The sequence below is a fragment of the Poecile atricapillus genome, chromosome Z (assembly GCF_030490865.1).
Source record: "Poecile atricapillus isolate bPoeAtr1 chromosome Z, bPoeAtr1.hap1, whole genome shotgun sequence".
Lineage (NCBI taxonomy): Eukaryota > Metazoa > Chordata > Aves > Passeriformes > Paridae > Poecile > Poecile atricapillus.
The window spans coordinates 66,764,067-66,788,047 of NC_081289.1; positions in this window are offsets into that span (position 1 = coordinate 66,764,067).

A 23,981-nucleotide genomic window follows, 5' to 3' on the forward strand; every position below is an offset into this window, starting at 1 on the left:
ATCACGCAACTGAAATGGCCAAGAAGCAAGAACACTTTTGAGAATGAAAAGATGATTCCCTCCCTCCAGAATCCCATATCAAGTGAAAAATAAGCCTGTATAATTTGGCAGGAATCACTGTAATCACAGAGTTTCAGCAACTGAGTTTATATCCAGTGACTTTTATGCCACTTCCTGAGGAGTAGAGAGTGCCTGTGACATATCAGCAATTTACCTGACACCCTTGAGACTTATGAGCATTCCTAATTCTCCCAGAAAGCTCAGAACAAGTAATTTTGAATTTTGACGCTTAAAATAATTTCTAGGGTTGAGTGAAATCCATGCCTTCACCAAAAAAAAATTATATATATATATATATATACATATATATATATATATATAAATAAATAAATCTGTGAGATGAATCTGGGGCTCTTTACAATGCTAAAAAAACCCCACCTGATTTCCAAACTGTTCTTGTGAATTCTAGTTCAGTTCCACCTGGAGAGGAAACCAAGTTACTGCCTGCATAGAAAACTCACTTGTGGCTGTGCACAGACATAAGACAATTTCCCTCTCAGTTTTAGTCTCATATTTTGACTTAAAGGAGAAAAATACCCAACAAATAAATAAAAAACGTGCCATCTGCAGTCTTTTCTGTTCTCTCTGACCAGAGGCTCCAATGAAGAGCAAGCCTGACCAGGAATGACAAAAACCCTAGAGATGGAAAAAGAAAGAGCCCCTGTTTCCCTGCTCCAAAGAAATTGGGACAATATGCCATTAATTGATCATTTTTAGCCTATAAACCCCTTCTTGTGGCTCGAAACACTGACATTCCCAATACCCACAGGGAAGATCAGCTTTAGCCAGCTCAGTGCAGGTTTGGGCTGGGATGCCCACGATGTCAGGGGATGTAAAACTCTGCTCCTTGGGACAAGGAGCAGCCCAAACCCCCTGATGGGAGGTCTGGAGTGCTTCCCCCAGCCCACAAAAAGAGCTGAACAACACAGGAAACTCATGGAGCAGCAAGTCAACCCCCCTTTTCTTTTTTTTCTTCTTTTTTTCTTTTTTGTTTTGTTTTGTTTTGTTATTTTTTTATATTTTTGCTGTTGTTTTTCATTTGTTTGTTTATTTATTTGGGGTTGGCTTTTTTGGGTTTGTTTGTTTGTTTGTTTGTTTTTTGCAAGAATCTACCATATTTCAAGTCTTTCTCCCCTTTGGTGACAATAAGATTTCAGGAAAGCAGATGGGAGACCTGTAACACTTTTCTGCTGAAGGAATAAGTGGTACCCCTTTGAGAAAAGATCAGGCTACCCTGTGCAGTTCTCTCTCCTCAACTGGGCAAAAAAAAAAGTTACGAAAACAAAAAAGTTACAAAAAAAAAAGCAAAGCAATAAGCACTGCTCTTGGGTAGGAAAATGCAATTAAACTATCAGCTTTGTGGCAGAGCTTACATGAGCATGTGTGCAACTGGTGCATCCTTTTTCTCTCTTAAATGCCTGAGCTGTGTGTGAAATTGCCTTTTGTTTTTTTTTTTATAGCAATACAAGTTGTGGGTCTTTGAGGTTGAGCCCTGTTGGGGTAGAAATCAGAAAACAAAAGGTTTTTCTGGGTTGGTAAAGCTTTAAAACTCCTCACCCAGAAACAGCTTGGACGAGGTGAGGCCTTGTGGGCTCAAAAAGCTCCTCTGTTTTTCTGGGATGTGAAGAAAAGCTGTGGCTGGAGATGAGACCTGTTCCAGGCTGGATAAAAAACATTATTTGTGTGCTTGTGTGGAGGTGAGTGCTCTTCCAGAACGGTTCTAGGAATCAAAACCTGGGAATTAAATCTGCACGTGCTTAACCAAAAAACTGCAAACCAGACTTATTTCTTGTCCTTTCAGCAGCCACGTTTGCTCTGTCTGCCTTCTGTTATGAAGCTGGTGTTCCCTCAGGCAAGGAACAGAAATCTACACCCTTCTCAAATGTGATTACAAATTAGGTGAATGCCATGAATAAGCCAAGAGTTCAGGCTGATCTGAACCCTTATTTTAACCAAGCTATCTAAACTGGTCAATTAAATGACTATAAAGCAACTTAAGGCCTGGTTTCCTATGGTTCTTCTAACTCTCTTGGGTGAATACATTTAGGAATAATTTATGAAAATGCAGTGCATTGGAAAATGTATTCACCCAGTTTTTTTCTCAGCTGCGCTGTTTTGCAGTCTGCAGCAAATTGGCATTACTCTCCCCTGTTTTCTGCAGAATGCTCAGAGAGTTCAAATGGCTCTCAAATCTACTGAGACGGTTGAATTATTGCAAAAGTCTGTCTAGGGCTGTAGACATGTGTTCGTTTGACTCCCCCTCCATCCTACTGAAAAATAAACTACTGTTCTTCATGGCTTATTTTGTCTCTGTCAAGGAAAGTTTCTGCTCTCATCTCAGGAGGATTGTACAATAGCAATCTGATCCTGACCTTTCTACCTCTTCCTTGAATAACAGATGAAAATTGAACAGTGAGAAGTGCTGTAGGCTCCAGGACTTGTATCCCAGGCACAATCTAATGACACTCTCCTCCTAGTAAAAACAACAGTTGCAGCAAAGGTTAAGGTAAACAGGTTTAGCTAATTACCTCTTAATCAAATCCAGTTATAATTTACTGCTGTCCTCTGAAGCCCTGTGCCTGCTAAACCAAGGGCTTTGGCTGGATTAGCTTATCTCTGATAAATGCAGTGTGATTAATTTCTCCCACAGTACAGCAGCACGTAAATATCAAGTGAGAATAATATATGACCAAATTGAACTCGGCTCACACACCATCACAGCAGAACCCTCCAGGGCCCCCATGTACCAGGCACTGAAATAGAATCTCTTTTTTTGGTTTTTTTTTTGGGTTTTTTTTTGTTTGTTTGTTTTTTGTTGTTGTTTGGTTTTTTGTTTTTTGTTTTCTGTTTTACAGAAGATGGTGGTGGGGAAGAAATAATTGTTGTGCTATTCGTTGTCCCAGGGAACAGAAAAGAAAGCAGTAGTGAAAGTCACCAGCCCTTTCAGGATTAAGAAAGTCTCACTGCATTCAAGTAATGTGCACTTTTGTGTGTGAAAATCCTTGCTACAAGTAAATCAGGTGTGACAGAAACATGCATTTGTCCTACCAAGCTTTGAAACTGTGGCTGTGGGCACCTCCAGTGCCTTGTTTTCTTGCAAGTTGTCTTTCTAAAAAATTAAATAGTCTGTTTCTCAATGAAGTGAGGGGAAATAAAGAGAGCTCAATTAAAAATCCATCTGAAATGTTTATGTGAGATCTAAAACTACATATACTTCTCGAGTTTATACTTAGGTTTCAAACTCAGACTGGTTTAATCAAAACATTTGTTACTTCTTGAGCAAACTTTAGACTATTTTTTAAAGAAGCAGCTCAGAGGTAAAGTTCTGTGTCAAAATAGTAAGGAAGCCGTGCTCCCCAGAGCTTTCCTAGAAGTCCTGTGAAGCCCAGCAGTTTTGATTCAGCTGCAGTTTGTTTTTTTAACTTCACACAAATCCAGAACCTGAGGCAGACAGAAAATGTCTGCATGAAGTCCTTGCTGTGTCAGGAACCAGCGTGGCTGGAGGTGTCAGTGCTCCGTCATTTGCAGTGGGGCAGAACCAATTTATGGGATTTTAGGTGCAAATCTCACCTTGCTCTAGTGAGATGGATTCACTTCAGCCCCTGCAAAGCAGCAAGTTGTCTGTGGTTTGCAGAACAATGATTTCACCAAAACATCGCTCCCAGCTTTGGGTTTGGATTACACAGCAGGAAAAATTTCTTCATGGAGAGAGGTAGATTCTCTGGAAGTGTTCAGGAACGTGTGGCATTTGTGGTTAATGCTGGACACAGGGATGGGGCTGGGCTGGCAGCTGGACTTGGTGGCCTCAAGGCTTTTTCCAGCCTTCGTGATTCTGTGATTCTGTGCCTTTCTCCTGTAGCTGCTGCTACACCCAGCAAACTTTGAACACAAATTTTCACTTCTTGTCGACCACAGAGTGACTGGGATTTTTATTTTATTTTATTTTATTTTATTTTATTTTATTTTATTTTATTTTATTTTATTTTATTTTATTTTATTTTATTTTATTTTGTTTTATTTTATTTTTTATTTAATTTTTTATTTTATTTTATAATTTATTTCATTTTATTTTATTTATTTAATTTAATTTAATTTCATTTCATTTCATTTCATTTCATTTCATTTCATATTTTATATTTTATTTTATAATTTATTTCATTTTAAAATTTTATTTTATAATTTATTTCATTTCATTTCATTTTATATTTTATTTTATTTTATTTTATTTTATTTTATTTTATTTTATTTTATTTTATTTTATTTTATTTTATTTTATTTTATTTTATTTTATTTTATTTTTTCTACTAGCAAAATCCAGGACAAATTGTTTGTTTCTCAGACCCCAGCACCAGCCTAAATTTAGTGTGTAAATGGGGGCAGTCCTGATGGGCAGGGACACCTTTCCCTACCCCAGGCTGCTCCAAAGCCTTGTCCAGCCTGGCTTTGGGCACTTCCAGGGATGCAGGGGCAGCCAATTTGGGCAATAATTTGGGCAATTCACACTTTGTCTCTGCTTCTCTGCAGTCACCAGGGCTCAGCATTTGAAGGGAGCAGTGCAAGGAAACTGAGAAACTCAAGCTGAGTGCAGCAGGTTTGGGTATTTTCTAAATACTAAAGTATTTAGAATTTTCTAAATTTAGTATTTTCTAAATTTGGTATTTTCTAAATTTAGTATTTTCTAAATACTAAATACAAGGACCTGAACTTCCTCTGATCTCTGCCACTCAGACCAAACACGCCAGGTTTTCTGCACGGTTGGACTGGCCAGCCTGCTGAAGGAAGGCAAAACTCAAAAAGAAAGAGCTGGATGTAAAAGCAGTCCTGCAGCAGCTGTGGTAGAAAATGACTTTGAAACAGATCTTTACACAGAAATTATTAAATCCCTTCAGTGGATTGTTTCACAGTGACCTGCACACTATAAACAAATGATGAGCTGAGTTACAGGAGCATTTATACCTTCTCTCTGCTGGGCAGAGCTGCAGTTGTCACAAACCCTTTGGTTTTCTTACATACATTTTTTTCCAGCTCTTCTGTTGTGCGCCTCACGAAAAAAGAGCTCAAGTTGAAGGCTGTGTGGGATTTTTCTCAAGCCATTGGAGCTCCAGCCAGTAAGCAAGCATCCCAGCACACAGGCCAAATTAATTCCATCATCATCAAATGGAAACAAAGTGCCTGAGACAAAGTGACTGAGAGGTCAAGGAAATCTGCAGCTGAGAATCAAACCGGGGCCGGTTGGGAATTCAATACGTTCAAGGTGAAGCAGGGGGCATTTTTGGAGCTTGGGGTTCACTCCAATCAATGACTGCATGCAATCCCTCATGCCTCCTGTGGCTTTGTCTCAGGTTTGTTGTTGACTGCTGCACAAGATGGAACAACAAGGGTTGTTCTGGCACGTGGATTTCCTTCTGCCAACTAATTCTGTGCTCCTGACGCCATCCCTGTATCCAGTGACTCCTTAGGAAACATCTTTAAACTCCACACCAGTGCAGGGAAGTGTTAGTGTGTTTGACAGCTCTGGAGCTGCCCAGTCAGGAGACAGCTCAGGGTTCAACCTATTAAACTTTTGGTAGCTGCAGGATGCGACACGAGCTGAATTGTCCGACACGAGCTGAATTGTCCGTCCACCGACACAGGCCCGATTGCTGCTCGCATCTCCTGATGCAGCAAAGGACAAAGCAGAAATTGAAATGAAATGAAATTAAAGAAATTAACGCACACATTTCACCCCCTGCAGGGCTGACATCTTTCTGCCTGACTGATAAAAAAACCCCTCAGATGATCAGATAGGAGAACTTTCTCAGCTACATGGCTGGTTTGCCTCAGAGCAGCACTGTTCTTTTAGAGTCACTTCCAGTCAATGGCAGGTCTGGGAAAATAGGCAAAAAACCATAAGCTAGCTTTGGGGTGAAAACAGCTGTGTGTTTTCAGTGCAATTGTAATCTGGCACCTTGAATTCGTGACCCTTTAAATTTAGTGTCATGTGAACCCTGATTACTCATCCCTTGGGGGGAGGGAAGCCTATCTGAGGAGCTCTCACACTTCCAAACTGCCCCTCTCTTTGTGGCTTTGAGCCACATAAAAGCAATAACCCTTCCTGAAGAGATTGCTCAGTGGCTCTTGGAAATGCCTTGGAGTAGGGCTTGCTCAGCAGATTTGAGTAAAACCCAATCTCCTGTTTGCACAGGATTAGAGTGTGAAATGTAAGCGTTCTGACAGAAATCTGTGCCCCTCCACAGCCCTGCCTCCCGCCAAACCTGCAGCGTTTGGGGTGCCCTTTTTGGGGTGCCATCTGCCTCTCTTCTGCCCTAGCAGGGCACTGGGGCTGTGAGCATTGTCCAGGTTTCCAAAAAAAGCATCTCCTGTGTCTGCCCAAGCCACCCAACACTGCCAACCCTGGGTGTTCTCCCCTTGCCTCTTTGGTCCTGCTTTTCCAGCTCCTCTTTGCACACCCTCACACAGCAGTGGGCTCATAATTCAGCTCACCCTAACCTCAGCCAAAATAATCTCTCAGAGCTTTGCCTCTTTGCCTCCTGGTGTGGAGGAAATTCCATGGAGAGGGTTATTCAAGCTGCCACCATCTAGATGCAGAGTTAATTATCCTGGAAGGCTCCAGGACACCGGACACTTCAACATTTTGTGGCTTTATTAGGGACTCCTGTGTCTGGTCTAATCACCTTGGGTATCCTCCACAGGTAAGGAAGGCAAAAAAAAGGTGCTTTAAGGTTTCGTTCCATCTCATGGCTGGAGGTAAATCCCTCCCTGGTGATCCCAGGGGACAGTGGGACTGCGGGGGGGAAATGGATCTGAGGTAAACTGAGGCATCTGGCTCTACCTGGGGTCCCCAGTTTTCTGAGGAATCCCATCCTGGAGTGACTGGCTTCTGAAGTCTGTAAAATTATGATAGTTTTTTAGAGGAATCTTGGCAAATAGAACCTGTTTTTTTTTTTTTTTTTCTCAAAATGGCTCCTCTGTGGCACAATTAACTCTGTTGAGCTATGCTAAATCTTTTTAAAGCAGATAATTCTTGGCAGATGTTAAGAGAGTAAGTGTGGCACGTTATTTGCATTTAATTGTTTAATCCTATTGAGATAAGTAAATTTTATCTTTCCTTTACCCTTCTCATTAATGCATGGAAATAAATCCTTCCTTTCCACACAGGGCCTGTTTAGTTTTACCCTGGCAAAAGTTTGGGGTTTTTTTTTCAGTTTTCAAACCTCGTTCATCAGGTTTGGGAAGATTGGCAGCTGACCATGAAATTGGAGGTATTGATAATCATAACCTGCACTTCCATCAGCTGGAAGTTTGAGTGCCTAGCTCCAGTGACACCAGCTCTGAAGAGCATTTCACTTTTGCAGGAGCATGGAATTCTTCTTTTGGCATCTCTGGTAAAAAGAAAAAAACGACAAACGCTGATTAAAATGCGTTTTTCTGCTTTTCCCTGCCACTGTTGCCGTGGGGGAATTGTCTGTGTGTTTATGGCAGCCCCTGTTGTGTGGCACAGGGCTCTGTCACTCTTTTGTCAACACCCATGGGCTTGTTGGCCTGGAATGCTCAAGGCACGGGGAAGAGGATGATGCTCTGAACTCTTCTCGAGCTCGTCCAGGAGTTCCTCCTCGTTGTGGAGCTCCTCCTCTGCTCTGTGAGGACCCTCCATGGGTCCTGGCAAGAGCGAGCTGAACCTAAATCCCCTTTGTGAGTCCAGCCCCTTTGGAGATGCCGGCTGTGCTTGGAAAGTTGGCTTAGCATCTTAAAATCACTTTGTAGGTCCAGCCCTCAGGCACCTTTGACAATCCCTCCATAGGAAATGAGGGTTTTTTCACCATAAGTGTGAAATAGGGGATAACTCTGACTGGTTTTAGCACAGCTAAGATCATGTAGCACTTTTTATAGACTGCCAAAGGGCCTAAATATGGTCAGTAAACCAGAAGGTGTTTTAAGGGGAGTAGACAGAAAGGGGTTAGGTCTGCGTGGGCTCCTTGACATCTGTATTTAAGGCATGGGGGGGTGCAGTGATGTCTTTGGGGGAGAATGCAGCTCCTTGCAGTTTATTTCATTCCTGCAATTTCAGTGCCAAGCCACTGGACTTGAGGAGAGATGATTCTTTTCCTTTCTCTTGCCTCTGAACTTAACAGGCAAGCAAATAACGAGGCATCGTACGCTGATCTGCTGTACAGAAAACCAATTCACTGGGCAGCTTGGCCTTCCAGTGATTACTTTTACTTCCAATTCACTATTTTAAGCAGGTTGGGTTTTCAGCACTCAGCTCCCCCTAGGAGAAAATCAAACCAACACTTTCATAGGCTGAATTTTGAAGCAAAACTGAATGTGGGGCAAGCTGAAAACAGCCTGGACTCTGCAGCTGAAGGGGTGCATGCTTTGCTGTAGTGAGGGGCTCTTGTCTACCTCGTGGAGCCTGAGGCCTCGTGGAGACAACAATGGCTTTTGTTTTGCCGAGGGAAAATATGTAATAGTATATTTGTTTTGACAAAGAAAGGTATCCTGTGAAGTGGGCTCCTGGGGACCTGAGTTTTCTGCCATACGGACTCCAGGTTGCAGCTCTGAGTTTGGGGGTGGTTTGTGGTCTACAGACGCACTGACAAACGTGTGATTTAATGTGGAGAAACGCCAGCACAATGACCCTTTCACAGGCCTCCTTAAAACATTATTGTTTCCTGTCTTCCAGCAGTCACTTCTGGAAACTGGAAGGCGAGGCTGAACCCTTCACTGGTTTTAATGTCACCTCCACATAACTGCTCCCCATTGGAAAGGGATGTACAGGTGTTAATCTACTTATGCTTTTCATCTCTTTGAAAGGGGGCCACGAGAAAATGCTCTCTGTGTTTCGCATCGGCCAGCTTCCTCTGCCTCGTGTTACAAGAAGGCTTTGTGAGCACACCCGAAGAGTTTTCCTTCTGCAAGCCCCTGGAATCTTCAGAGGAGTTGCTTCCTGAGTTTTATTTTGTGCTGTGGGAAAGCCGTATCAAAAACATCTTTGCTTTGAAGTTTCCTGGGAGAGGGCTGTGGGCACTGGACCTAAGGACAAGGCAAAATTTCTCCTTGTACCTGCACAAAATCTCATTTGTGAGGCTCAGTTCATCCCACTTGCAACCAAGTTGCTCAGTTTCTTGGATGTCACACTAAAAATCCACTTTTACTATCTACTTACACCCCACATTTTACTTCTTAACCTCGAGGTTTTTAACTCAGATTTTGACTTCAACAGGTGGGTGCACTGAAACCTGAGCACTGCATGTTGTGTGTTTTCTTGTCACTTTTTGATGCTGCCTGAAAGGGGTTTAGTTGCTTAAGGGACGCATGGTTAGGATAATGGCTGGACTTGGTGATCTTAAAGGTATTTTCCAACATGATTCTCTGATTCTTTGGTGTGAATGTCAAAAAGTGACGTTGTTGGCTTGGGCAGGGTGGCACCACTCCTGTGCCAGGGCAGGTGTGCTGCCTCTTCTGGGCTTACCTGAAAACAGAGGCCAGATGGATAGTAAAAATGGATATATTTATTGAAGGGCCTTCAAAAGGTACGTTTAGGGCAGATGAAGCCTCCCAGGGGCTACACCCAAAATGGATGAGAGTGTTTCAGACAATTCCAGCTCGGGTCCATTCACATATCAGTGTTAATCCTGCAATTAAATGAATTAAATGAAGTAATTTAGCCCCAGTTTGCTCCCCCCAAGTCACTTTTGTTCCTGCTTTTGGGGCCTGAGGCTGTGGGGTGTCCTTGAGCTCTGGGCCCAGAGGGATTGTTGTGTGTGAGCAAAGTGTGAGGACAGTGGCTGACACTCTGCATGCAGCTCAGAGCTAGGCACCAATGCACTGCAGGAGCTGAGGAATCTGAACAAAATAATCAATAATTAATAAAATAACCCGAATAAAAGCTAAAATCCCAAGGCATCACCTGTGCCCCAACCTGTGCCAGGGTCTCTGGCTCCTGCCAGGCATCAGAGCCTCTGGCAGGTGGCAGGGCAGTGCCTGCTGGAGCTGCTGGGCTGTGTGTGCTGCTCGCTGCCCACCAGAGACCTGCCAGCTCCATGCCCACCATCCTGGCAGTCCTGCTTAGCACACCTCTCTAGGTTTTGCAGTTTGATTTTAGCACCTCTTGATTATCCCCTTGATTGGCCTCTGTGGGTCAGGCCTCCACACCTGCAGCGCTTTTCCTCCAGGTGCAGATGAAGCTGGGAACTTTTAGGTAGGTCAGAGAGGAATTAAGCAGAACAAGATGAACATCTTGTCTAGGTGTGAGCTCTCTTTTTATTGGTGTGAGCTTTCTACTCCTGTGCTTTCTGCTGAATCAAGAGGTTTACCTAAAAATAAACATTTCAGAAATTGAAATAAATTCCCCCCCTGCTCCTTGTTCTGTCAGGAAAGCACAGTGGAACAGAGCCAAACCTGATACAGGGTTCATCAGTGACAAATTCTGATTTTGAAGCTGTGTTTGCTGAAAAAAACAGGGAACCTCCTTTTGAATTGCTTCAACAAATGTTTTCTTTTAACCTTTAAATTCAGAAAGAGGACCTGAGGACAAAGAGACCCAAGCAACAGCCTCACAAATGAAGAAGTCAGTCTATTTTGTCACTGGCAGCTGAAAAAGTCTCCTTTCTGTATTTTTTCTGTGTACAATAATTAAATGTGGGTGTTAATTGGAGCCTCAGTTGAGGCATTAATGGCTTTTATTCTCATGTAACAGCATCAGACATAAGTGCAGGGGTCTTCAGCTACACATGTGGACAAGAAGGGAAGGAGAGCCAATGCCCCCAACCAGCTTAAAATCATGAATCTAGTGGCAGGAGAGAGGGAAAACCGTCCTGTGAAGGCTGGGAAAGACACAGGATCAGGGATGGTTCCTGCAGGAACACGGCTGACAGGGACCACAGGGCTCCCATGTGCTGGGAAACATCGCTCTGCCACTGCCAGGAGTGAGAGAAAACAAGTGCAGGTTAACAGAGAAACAAGTTCAGATTAACAGAGAAAAAAAATCAGATTATCAGAGAAAACAAATTCAGGTTAATAGAGAAAACAAGTTCAGATTAACAGAGAAAAAAATCAGATTATCAAAGAAAACAAGTTCAGGTTAATAGAGAAAAAAATCAGATTAACAAAGGAACAAATTCAGATTAACAGAAAAAAAATTCAGATTAACAGAGGAACAAATTCAGATTAACAGGGAAACAAGTTCAGATTTACATTTGCCAGAAATGACAAGCACAGAGGGATTTAGGATGCCTGACCTGGCCCCAGTGAAAGTCAGGGGTGACCAGGAGATCCCAGGTGAGGGAGGAGGCAGAGCTCTGCTCCAGCTCCTTGGAGGTGGGAGCTGGCATTTCACAAAAAACGTGCCAAAGAGGTGGCCTGAGAGGAGACAAAACAGTTTAGGGACGTCAAATGAGGCAAAATGAGAAATATCAGAGCAGAGAATGTCTGCAAGGAGCCAGCATGGTGATGCCAGTGGAATTAATGGGAATGACAGATCTTCAAGAGGGGCACCTGAGCTGCCAGTAAGGATTTTTAATGCAGGAAATGAGTAAAAAAAAACCAAACAAACAAACCAACCATAAAAAGTATATATATTTGTAAAATATATACATATATAAATAGATAAAATAGATAAATATATATATTTGTAAAATATGTAACTATATAATATATATAATATATAAAATATAAATGTAAAATATATAAATATGTAATTTATGTAATACATAAAAAAATATATAAATATATATATAAATATATATACATCTCTATATATATATATATATATATCTGTCTGTAAAAGGTCTCCTCTTTTCCCAAATGAATAGAGTGGAACTAGTAGCCAGGATGGAGATATGAAGGAATTTTGCAGCCAGCTGTGCTCTGTGATCTGTCGAACAGGGACTCCTTGTACATCAAATACCACCATACCTCAGCACAGGAGAAGTCACATTACTGTTTTGTGAGAAATAAAATACCACAGTCTTCCCATTATTATGAATAGCTCTCAGCTGCAACTGGGAAGCCATGGAGATAGTTAATCTTTTGTCATATTCTGCACAAATAGAGACAAAACCGAATATATTTCCAGTATTGAATTACTTGTTCATTTATTCCAAGTTAAAGATGCTAATTACTATCTGTATTTTCACAGCCTTATCTGATTATATTAACCTGACAAAAGGGCAGCCAAAATTCAAGATTAAGTTTCCAGATAATGCTAATAGATTCATTTTCTCTCCCGTCTTTTGGCTGATTTTCATTAGCTCGTTTGTAAGGCTCCCATTAGCCCATGGTTATTTCAACACAGCGTGCAGCAGAGATGTGGAATCTGATCTTGATGTTATTCTCCACTATTTAAAATCTGACTTCAGATCTGTCTGTCGCCCGAGGAAAGCAGGAGAATGCAAATAATGATCTAAGAAAACAAATGGGCAGAGAAGTAGGAAAGCCGGATTTGAAAATGCCTGCTGGAAAGGAGGCGTAGAAGGATGGTGACAAGGAGGCACAGAGACGTGTTTTACTCACTTTCAGGATGAGAGAACCAGTCAGCAACACGCTCTGAAAATTTTCCAGAGCATCTCTCATGTCAGTGGCCTCCATGGGATGTGTGAACTGCAAAAAGGCAGAAAAAGCAGTTTTGTCAGTGCTTTCAAAGCTATTACCAGTTTTAGGATTAAAGACTCAGCTCCCAAATTTTACACTGAGTTTAAAACCACGTTTTGCCCTTAAGCGAAGGGAAAGGGAAGGGAACATTGCTGGCCCTCAAAAACCTGTGTACAAGAAGTTGTCTCTGTCCAGATCTATGCCAAAAAAATCCCACTATTTTTAAAAGTCTCATGGAGCTCCAGCCAATGCTCTGAGGTCCCAAATAAAGATCTTTAGATGACTGCTGTTGGTGCTGGGGAGATTATGATTTTTGCCTTATTTTTGTCAGAATTGGTGGTAAGTGATAGCTGGAACCAACTTGTTCTGCTAGCTGACTTGATTTCAGGCCATTTGGGAATTTCAGTGTTAGGAAAGTGCTGATGTTCTGCAAGTGCCTTCGATATCTCCAGAGCTCAGGAGCTCATTGACACTTGTGTGCATGTTTTGAAATGGAGATGGCAGGAGTTTCTCTGGAGACAAAAGTGGAAACACGGGGTGGAGAAACACCTGAGGGAAGAAGAGGAATTAATGGGCTGTGAGTGCCAGTTCTGAGGGAATGAAATTTGCTCTTATGCGTGTAGGTATGCTCCATATTTGTACAACCCTTCCCCAAAAGGGACCAAGCTCTGGCTGCTCCTTACACTCCAGGAGATGTTTTACAGGGAGGATGATGAGGAACACCATTCTTTTTGCTGCTCAGGCACGGTGGGAACACCAGATTGTGCCGAGTACATCTTCAGTCTCCAGCTGCTGCACGTGGAAAAGCGACCGGGAAAATTACTGTTCCCTGTGGAAGAGCTGCAACAAGCTGAGGAAACTCGGGAAATCTACATCCCATCTACTGGAGGCTTGCTGGTGGAAAACAGGACAAATCTATGTGCTCTGGCACTTGGGGCAGCTCAGAGCTCCCTGCTCCTGGTGTCCCTCTGCCTGCCTTTCCCTGGCAGGAGGAGAGCATCCCTGTGCCAATCCAGGTAGGGGGATCCACCTCCCCAATCCTGGGGAGGCAAACAAACACTACAAGGACTCATTTCTCCCCTTGGATGAGGGAGAGAGTTGAGGTGGAGGGGTCAGAGGTAGATTTATTGTTTTTTTTGGACGGTGGGCTGTGCTGAGTGAAGGCTGCTCTCCCCCCTCCTCCTCACACCCCTAAACCTGCTCCAGGCAAAACCAGCCTGCAAAAATAAAACTCCTGCCCCCCAAAAAAGGGTGTTTTAGGTTGTGTGTGAACTGGTTTGCACAGGTGGGAGCTGGGAGCTGCCAAGGGGACAGTGCTGGGGTGCTGGGGGTGGCCTGGGGTGGTGGGCTCCTGGTGGCTCAGGTCCTTGCCCAAGGGCCACCATCTGCCACCGGCACGGGGACAGGCTGAAATCCATCAGCTCCCTTCCCAAAGATTTAATTTCTTCAATGAAAACAAGGTCAGATGGAGGCTTCTGGTGTGGGTTTCACTCGTCTGGCTGGTGGAGAAGGAGAAATAGTTGTCCTGGATCCTGAAACAGGAGCAGAGGATCTGGAGCAGGCAGAGTCCCCTGAACGAGTGACTACGTGTGCTAGTTTGCTTCCCTGGCAAAAACTGGAAACAATCTGTCCTTCTTTAGATGGTCCAAAAACCTACTTAAAAAAAATCAAACATTGGGGTTGGGTTTAGCTCAAATTATTTGCGGTGGATCCGTTTTATATTTTCAAAAGGATTTGATGCCTACATATATATGTCTTTATATTAAATGTTTTATAAAAATAATGAAAATACTGTGGAAACCACCTCTGAACTGTTCACAGAATCCATTAGTCTATTGAAAATAACATTTTTCATTATACTAAGAAGACCAACAGTCCGAAATCGGCAACAATATATTTATTTAAATTATTCCCTCAACCACAGATTAGGAAAGAATAAAACCAAGAATGTGCACAACTCAATGCAAATGCTTTCACAAACCAGAGCCTTTTTTTGGGGAGGAGTATTTCCCACCTGGGCTGCCCACCTGAAAATTTTACTGATTAATTTAGGAGCGTGTGTGTTTGCGTCTGCTTGACACCAGAAATTTGCTCCTCCAGCTATCTGCTTTCATTATCACTCTTCTTAGTGCCATATCTGCAGATCTGTGCTGCTACACCCACAGCCTTGGCACCAAAACCCCCAGATATTGTGAATCAAAATCCTCTTTACATCCATACGTGTTCCAGATGAATTATACATAAGGTTTTTAGCAGTGTCGTATTTTGTGTATGATGTGCACAAAATGCTTGGGGAATCCTCTACGTAAGGGTAGGGGGGGAAAAAATCACCTGTTTGTGTTGTGCCAGCAGTGGCCAAATCTGTGATTTCTGTATAGAGCTGGCTTGCAAAACTGTGACTGAATAAAAAAGGAGAGGCCAGTTCCTCCTGATCATGAACCTGTACTTACAGGCTGCCTTTGTGCCATTCCAGGTACATTTAAATTGTATTTAAATGATGAAACGACGTGGCAAGGCATTGATTGGGGCGTGTGTGGCAGACTGCTGCTGGTACAAGATCCGAATATATCCAAACATGAACCCTGAACCCTCTGATTCCAGGATTTCCGACGGTTTTCTCTTCTGGAGCCAGATCCAGACAGCACTAGAGGGCAGGCTAGGCTAGAGTTACCCCCCCCAAAACAGCAATAAAAGGATTCGAGTGCACAATTCCACTCCAAAATACAGCTGGAACCAGAATGAAAGCCTTGCATCTTGCTGAAAGCCTTTAAGGGGAATCAAGCCACTTCACGAGGATTATTTTGCTCTTATTGGGGCGTTTTATTTCAGAGCACAATGACAAGTGGCTCTGCAAGGGAGGTTGCAGGTTGGTGGAACAACCATGGGGGGTTTGCTCTTCCCTCCCCAGCCAAGGGGATGCTGAGAGCTTGTGCTCCTCCATCCTCCTCCTTCACCTCCCTAGGCCTGTCCTGAACCATGGTTAGCTAGCTCTTAGAACAAGCAGCAGATTTTATTTTATTTTATTTTATTTTATTTTATTTTATTTTATTTTATTTTATTTTATTTTATTTTATTTTATTTTATTTTATTTTATTTTATTTTATTTTATTTTATTTTCTATTTTATTTTCTATTTTATTTTTATATTTTATTTTCTATATCTTATATTTATTTTATATTATATTTTTTATTTTATTTTATTTTATTTTATTTTATTTTATTTTATTTTATTTTATTTTATTTTATTTTATTTTATTTTATTTTATTTTATTTTATTTTATTTTTTTTATATTTATTTTATTTTATATTTTATATTTTATTTTATTTTATTTCATTTCATTTCATTTCATTTCATTTCATTTTATTTCTCTGAGCAGAGGGAAGCACCCTGGCTCGAGAGAAAAATACTGGTGTGAATAAATTACCCCACACAGGAGCCACAGAGCTGGAATGGAAGCAGATACATGGGTTTTTTTGGAGTTTTTTTGTTCTCTCCCTTGCATTTTGTTTTCACCCCTTATCACTCTCTGTTCAGATTAACCAACCATCCCAAACTGTAAAGGAAACATTAGGCCTGGGGAGTAATATACTTTAAGTGTACTTTTAAAAAACATATCCTGATGGTGGAGGAGATGTGTTTTTATCCACTCCTCGGTCAAGATACATTTTTTCTTTATAATGTGTTTCTTACCACTCTGTCCAGCTTGCAAGTGCCTTTAAGAGTTTATTCCAGAGTTTTTGAGGCCAACTTTGTCCCTGCTGTTACACAAATCATTGAAACTGCCTGATCCTTCCTCAGAGTAAATGATCTGCATTAAGATTATGGGTTCAAGGTGTATTTCCTGGTTTCTTAGGAGGTCCTTCCCAGATTTTCCCACTGCTGCTCAGCCTAGCTAGGCTATCATCTCCTCTTTTACCTTCTAATACCAAACTGGAATAATAACTGGAGAGAAAACAGAATTAACAAGTTTCCACGGGGCTACCAGCGACACATAATTTGAGGAGAACATTGCACTTTTCTGACACAGAAGTGATGGGCAGAACCAGATGAATTATCAGTGTCTGCTCCTATTTTAGCTTTTTTCTCGAGACTTTTCTTTGCGAGTGGAACAAACCCTGAGTTCCCAGGATAAACAGGTGAGCACCAGCCAAACAAAACCTCCCTTATCTCCTTCGGATTGTGGCCTGACCGGACAAACATCCTGGAAGGGGTTTTCTGAAGCTCTCTGCCTTCTCCTGACCTCCTGCCAGGGAATCTGGAGCAGGTTTGATATTGGTTTTTTGGGGAGTGGGTTTGCTCTGCTGCTGATTTCTCAGGGCAGCACAGCAAGGCTTTTTACACCACGACATCCTGAGCTGGGCCGTGCCCTCAGAGGGACGGCTAGAGCACAGGGAAGGAGGCTTTCTTGAGGAGCAGAGATCAAAAGCATCGAGAAAGTTCCACTTTTCCTCGTCCCAGCAGCTGCCCTGCTGTGTGTGCCCCACGAGGTGCTGGGGGTGGGAGTGCAACAGCAGGTGGAAAACAGAGAGCACACACTCCGGTTGGAGGTGGTGGATGGATCCCTCATGGCTTGTGAGGGGCTGGAGTGTGCCCAGGGCAGGGAACGGAGCTGGGGAGGGGCTGGAGAATTCCTGAGGGAGCTGGGGAGGGGCTGGAGAATCCCTGAGGGAGCTGGGAAGGGGCTGGAGAATTCCTGAGGGAGCTGGGAAGGGGCTGGAGAATCCCTGAGGGAGCTGGGAAGGGGCTGGAGAATTCCTGAGGGAGATGGGAAGGGGCTGGAGAATCCCTGAGGGAGCTGGGAAGGGGCTGGAGAATTCCTGAGGGAGATGGGAAGGGGCTCAGCCTGGAGAAAAGGAGGCTCAGGGGGTCCTTGTGGCCCTGGCAGGAGGGGACAGCCGGAGGGGATTTGGGATCTGCTTGCAGGGAACAGGGACAGGAGGAGAGGGAATGGCCTCAGGCTGGGCCAGGGGAGCTCAGGGCGGACAGCAGCAGGGGATGAAAGGGCTGTGAACCATTGAAATGGGCTGCCTGAGGAAGTGATGGAATCCCTGTCCCTGGAAGAGCTCAAAAAGTGTGTGGATGTGGCACCTGGGGACACGGGTCAGTGCTGGAGGAGTGGCTGGGCCTGATGATCTCAAAGGCCTCTCCAGCCTGAAATAACTCGATGATTGTCTGAAGCCAGCCAGCCTCGAGGGCCAAGAGCAGGACACCCAGTCACTCAGACCTGGCTGAGGATGAATTTAGGAGCTGAACGTGATCAGAGCGCCTTCATTTCCTGTCCTGCATGGCTCTGTGGAGCACCAGGGAGGGTTTTTGCAGGCCGGCTGCCTCCTGGCTCTTCAGGGATCCCTATCATATCATCCTGAAATCCTGTATGAACACAGCTAATTGTGAGATTTTTACAGAGTACGTGGTGGTTCTTCCCTGTGTTACTGTCCAGCCCTTCTGAAATCCTTCTGCAGAGCCCCACACTCAAATTTAAAGGCATTATTCCTTGTAAATAACAAGTTTCAGCAAAACATTTCATTGTGGAATGAGCATCTTTGTGAGGTTACACTTCATCTTTGTGCGGTTACACTTCATCCTTGTGCTGCTGAATTGCAGCTTAGACTGTTTTTAATACACCACCTGTTCCGTGGGCCATTAGAGAATTTCTTTATTATAATTTATATTTGTGAATTATGTATTATATATCAGTGCTATATTAAACAAGCCCATTATTATAAATTATATATTATTTATTACGCATTACATGTTAAGTATAATAAACTATAGCATTATATAGCAGTAATATAAATCTCTTATATATTATATATCTTATATCATACATAATGTATCGTGCAAAATGCATAATAAGTAATACATAACTTATTATCTGCAATATAAAATATATATGATACATAATGATATTGCACAATGTATAATATACAGTGTCATATATAGGATTCCATTTATTACAATGCAATAGATGCGTTTTTATATTATATATTGCCTTTTCCCTATTATGTATTACATATTAATTAGTAATATATAACTAATATTACAGCATAATATTATGCATTTCTATAGCATGTGCAATATTTATAGCTATCATATTTCTGTATTAATTTTCTTTTACATGTAATTTGTAATGTACAATTTTATACCGAGTAGTAGGTAATATTCAGCATAAAATACATCATATATATATCATAGTATATAATTTATATGCCATATATATGATGTATAGCAATGCAATATAAATTATGTTACCTGCCTTTTACACCCACGTTTGACATTTTGAACTTATTTTTTAACATTTGTCCCTTCAGGCTAGTTTTCCAAATATTGTCCAGTTAAGTGCTTACAGAAGTTTTGTTCAATCCCAGCTCTTGCACTTTTAGAACATTGATCCAAAATTCTTCCTCTTGCAGGAAGGAGGTGTGGGAGCAATGTGGGTGTAGGAGGGAATAAAAGTGTGAATGAGGTTGTGGTGAATAACTCTGCTGGGCCGTAGTCACTGTACAGTTATTTAATTTCCTGTGGTTTTCTTGGTTTGTTTATGAGTTTTTGTTTTTGTTTTTTTTTCTTTGGTTTGGTCGATCTGAATGACAATTTCTTCAGGATGGGGAAGCAGCTCTAATCCGTGAAATTAAAAATAATGTGCACAAATTATATATGAATTACACTCTCAGTAACCCATTTTCCTATAGGCAGCCTAAAATCTCCATGAACGAAGTCAAGATTATGTGTTTGATGTGTCTGAAGCAAAAAATAATCTTGGAGTGATTCTGGAGGCCTTTCAATCCCATCCCTTAAAAATTACACAACATCCACGTTCCACAGCCCATTCCTGTTTCTGTACTTTTCCATGTAGGAAGAGGGGGTGATGTTCTTGCTGTTTAATTGTGAGTTTGATCCTTGTTCTCAGAAGCCACCACGAGCTCCGTGACTCGGTGGCATGCGGGGCGGACGGAATCTAATCCTGTACAAATATTTTAAAAGTTTTTAAAAGTCGCCCCTGTTCCATAAGGGCGATTCCCTGGGGGGGAGCAGAGCCTCTGAGGGCAGGAGTTAATTCAGAGCCAGGCCAGAGCAGCTGAGTTTTCCTGTCCCCCAGCACTGCTGAAATGTTGATTGATTCAGGAGCTGCTCTGGAAAGTGACGGTGTTGACGTTAGGGGGAAAAAAAAAAAATAAAAATATGGGATTACTCGCTCTTGGTGAAATACACAGAGAAGGGAACCCCACGGCAAGGTCTAATCCCTGATGAGATGTCACAGAGGGGGATTGCTGAGGGGGGAAGTGTGCCTGAAGGTTTTTTTTGGGTGGATTTGTGGTGCTTGTCCTTGCCCGGAGCGAGCTGGGGCTCCTCAGGGCGGAGGGAAGAGCACGGAGACCTCCTGCTCCAGGTGGAGCCTTTTTTTGGGTTAAATCACCCAAAAAACCTGCCTGGGGACGCTCTGCACCCTGGGAGGGGCATGCTCCGATAAACTGCTGGGAACCAGCAGGGGAGTGATTTGGGCAAGAATGAACTGGAAACTTTTCCACCCACCACTTGGTCAATGTCAACACAATTTGCTCGTTTTCTGCTTAACGCCACAGCAGTGCCCCAGATCTCACCGTGGTGGCATCAGAGAGGAGCAGAAATGCAATTATCTTGGAGAAAATTCAGATTTAGTCTTCACAAGGCACACTTTCAGTGTTAAAAAGAGGTTAGTGTTAATAAAAAAAAAAAATCAAATCCTTAGTGTGCTGGAGACACCTGGCCTGCACTCTTCAATAAAAAAATGCTCTTTCATGAAAACAATACTGTTTTCAGAGTTCAAAATAATTTTTATTCCTAATAAAAAGTTAAGCTTCATTTATAATGACCTACTGCAATGAAGCATTAATAACTTTTGCCATAATTTTAAGCCAAAAATATGTGTGGAAATTAAAAGGGATTAGAATGTAATTTTTAATATTGAATCACAATTTATAATTTAAGTTTCAGCAGAAATGCGAAAAAATTTTCAAAAGGCCAATGCTTTGCAGCAGAAGGATATGTTCTGTGCAAAAAAATTATATTATTTTAATTTTTTTCATTAAAAAAAGCAAATACAAACCTTCCCTTGCACACATACTGCCACACATACTGGGAAATATTATCCCTAAGGTCTGGCTTTTTGGTGCATTGTTGTTCCTGGGCAGAAAAATCAAACATAAAATCAACCATTGCCATAAGCAAACTGTAGTATCTTTTAATTCTTAGTTATTTCTGCAGTGCTTTAGGATTGTGCCTGGAAGGACCTCTGCTTCTCAAAATGTTAGATACAGAAAATCAGAAGAAATCCTGCCTAAATTTCTAACATTTCACTGGTTTTGCACTGATTCAATTTCTTAAATTTTAAGCATTTAAGTCTTGAACTCAGGAGTGGGGGACACTGCTGGCGAAATGGGTGAGTTTTTGTTGATTTCCTTGCTGCAGGGCTTACCTGAGGTGAGAACTCAACTTCATTTAGTGTTGGACAACTCCCCTCCCTGCTGCTTATTGTTTGTTTGTTTGTGTTGTTTTGGTTTTCATCTAATTTATTTATTTATGCATTTATTAATAGCCTCAGACTGGAACTCCCTGCATCTTTTTTCTCCTCTTTTGGAAACACCTTCATAGTAGGAAACTCCCAAGCCCAGTGGTTTTCAACATGGGCTTTTTTATTACTTAATATAATTAATTTCAGAATTATCCATATTTTAAGCCTGGATAATTCTGCTGAGTGAGAAAAGTCACAGGTGGGAATATGCTGTGTCTCCTTCATGCTGGAGATGAGGGGCTTCTGAAATTGCAGGGGGAAAAAACTCAAAGTGACAGAAACAGAGTATTTATCTATTTTCCTTTCAAAAGTGCCTCCTGATATTTCAGGGGAAGCAGAATGACTCTGCTGCATTTATGGGTTTAATGTGGTAGTTTCCACCTGAATGAGCTTTTCTCAATAGGAAATACAAATAAATCATGTTAACCCAGCCTGTCCCTCTCTTCTCCTAACAAGATCTTTTGTTGCCTGAGATGAATTTACATCTGCAGCGGGTTTATGTGAAAAGTCAATATTAGCAGTTTCAGCGAGAAAAAAGGGGCAAAGATCTTGGTTGTGTAAGTTAACTGGCTACCCCAGCTATTTTATTGGCTCTTCTCTGCAAATGTTGTCTCAGTTATAACCCAAGGGCAGCACACCCACCACTTAAAGCACATTCACTCTATCCTATCTATGCCTGCACATGGAATTCCTTGGGGATTTCTTTGAGAGGCAATGAAGAACTGGCAAACTCCACATTTCAAAGTGTCTGGTCCATGCAGAATGTAAACAGGTGAGGCACTGATCCATTTGCAGGGTTCCAAAAGCAATCCAGCTGATCCTTTGACTCATCTCCTTCAGACAATTTGTGCTGTATCCCATTGGTGGTATTGTGAAGTTCTAGAAGAATGGGTTATTGAAACTCTTGAAACTGTTTTTTAATCACATCTTATTCTGTCAACAGACTGCCTATTTCAGTCGGCTTCTGCACATTTCAGTTCCATCATTGTTCCCAGAACTCAAGTGGAAAAAAGCCAGGGATGGCTGAGAAACATAAAAGGAAAATATGAGCAAAATAATCATCCCAAGCCAAGTGTTGGTGGGAGGTGCCATGCATAATGGGGTAAGCCCACGTTCCTGCAATAAAACAATCACATGATAGAGGATAAAGAGGAGTCACAAATAATGGTGGGAAAGCCTTCTGCAAAGAACTTCAAGAACAAATGTAATCACCAAAGGAGTTGTTAATTGCGGGGAAAAGCACTTTGACCAGCCTTTCCTATGGTTTAGAATGTTTACCAACGGTGCAACTCATCAAGCCAGTGGGAACCAAAGGCTTTAAAAGTGTCAGCAGAGGGAGGGAGGGAGGAGCCTCTGTGTGTGCCTCCAAGGGCATTTTGGTGGTGCTGAACGACCCTCCTAATTCACCCAAGCCTGATTCATCTTGTGCCTGGAGCAGTGTGTGATGTGACCTCACCAGGCTGTGCTGCCAGCCATTGACACATGTATATAAAATATACCTATAAAAAAACTGCCTCTTTTGTGTCTGAAGCTGCCTCTCCTCAGTGCCATGGGTCCAGCTGGTGTTTCCTCCCTGTTCCCAGCATCATCATCCTTGTGGTCTGGTGGAAGGTGGCAGGAGGTGGAACAAGAGCAGATTTGGGGTCACTTCCAACCCAGCCCACTATTCTATTCTATTCTATTCTATTCTATTCTATTCTATTCTATTCTATTCTATTCTATTCTATTCTATTCTATTCTATTCTATTCTATTCTATTCTATTCTATTCTATTCTATTCTATTCTATTCTATTCTATTCTATTCTATTCTATTCTATTCTATTCTATTCTATTCTATTCTATTCTATTCTATTCTATTCTATTCTATTCTATTCTATTCTATTCTATTCTATTCTATTCTATTCTATTCTATTCTATTCTATTCTACTCTACTCTACTCTACTCTACTCTACTCTACTCTATTCCATTCCATTCCATTCCATTCCATTCCATTCCATTCCATTCCATTCCATTCCATTCCCTTCCATTCCATTCCATTCCAATTTATATTCTATTTTATTCTATTCTCTCCCATCCCATCCCATCCCATCCCATCCCATCCCATCCCATCCCATCCCATCCCATCCCATCCCATCCCATCCCATCCCATCCCATCCCATCCCATCCCATCCCATCCCATCCCATCCCATCCCATCCCATCCCATCCCATCCCATCCCATCCCATCCCATCCCATCCCATCCCATCCCATCCCTTCCCATCCCATCCCATCCCATCCCATCCCATCCCATCCCATCCCATCCCATCTCCATTTCCATTTCTATTGATATTTTTTCTATTTCTATTCCATCCCATCCCATCCTGAAACCTGCCTGACAAAAAGCACTCCCTACCTCCATTTTGCAAGTCCCTGCACCATTCCATCACCTTAAAAACCCGTGGTGATATGGTCAGGGCTAAGCTAGTTGTTACCAGATAGAAACTGTATTTTTATATCTGTCATTGTGTCACAAGGATATATCACCATCCTTGCAGGTCTCAAGATAAATCAGAATATTTCTTGTTTTTATTTTTAGCTGTAACAGTCTGAAATATTCCCTGCTATAAAGTGGTGAAAAAGGAAGTGAAATCACAAAAGATTGTAAGGCATATGAAATGAGATCTGGGGAAGATCTCTCTGAAGAAATATAGACTAATTGGGCAGAAAAATGCTGTTCCTGGTCCCAGTGACTAGAAATCTGGAAAATCTATCATGTACAGAACTCCATCTTCTTTCAGAAA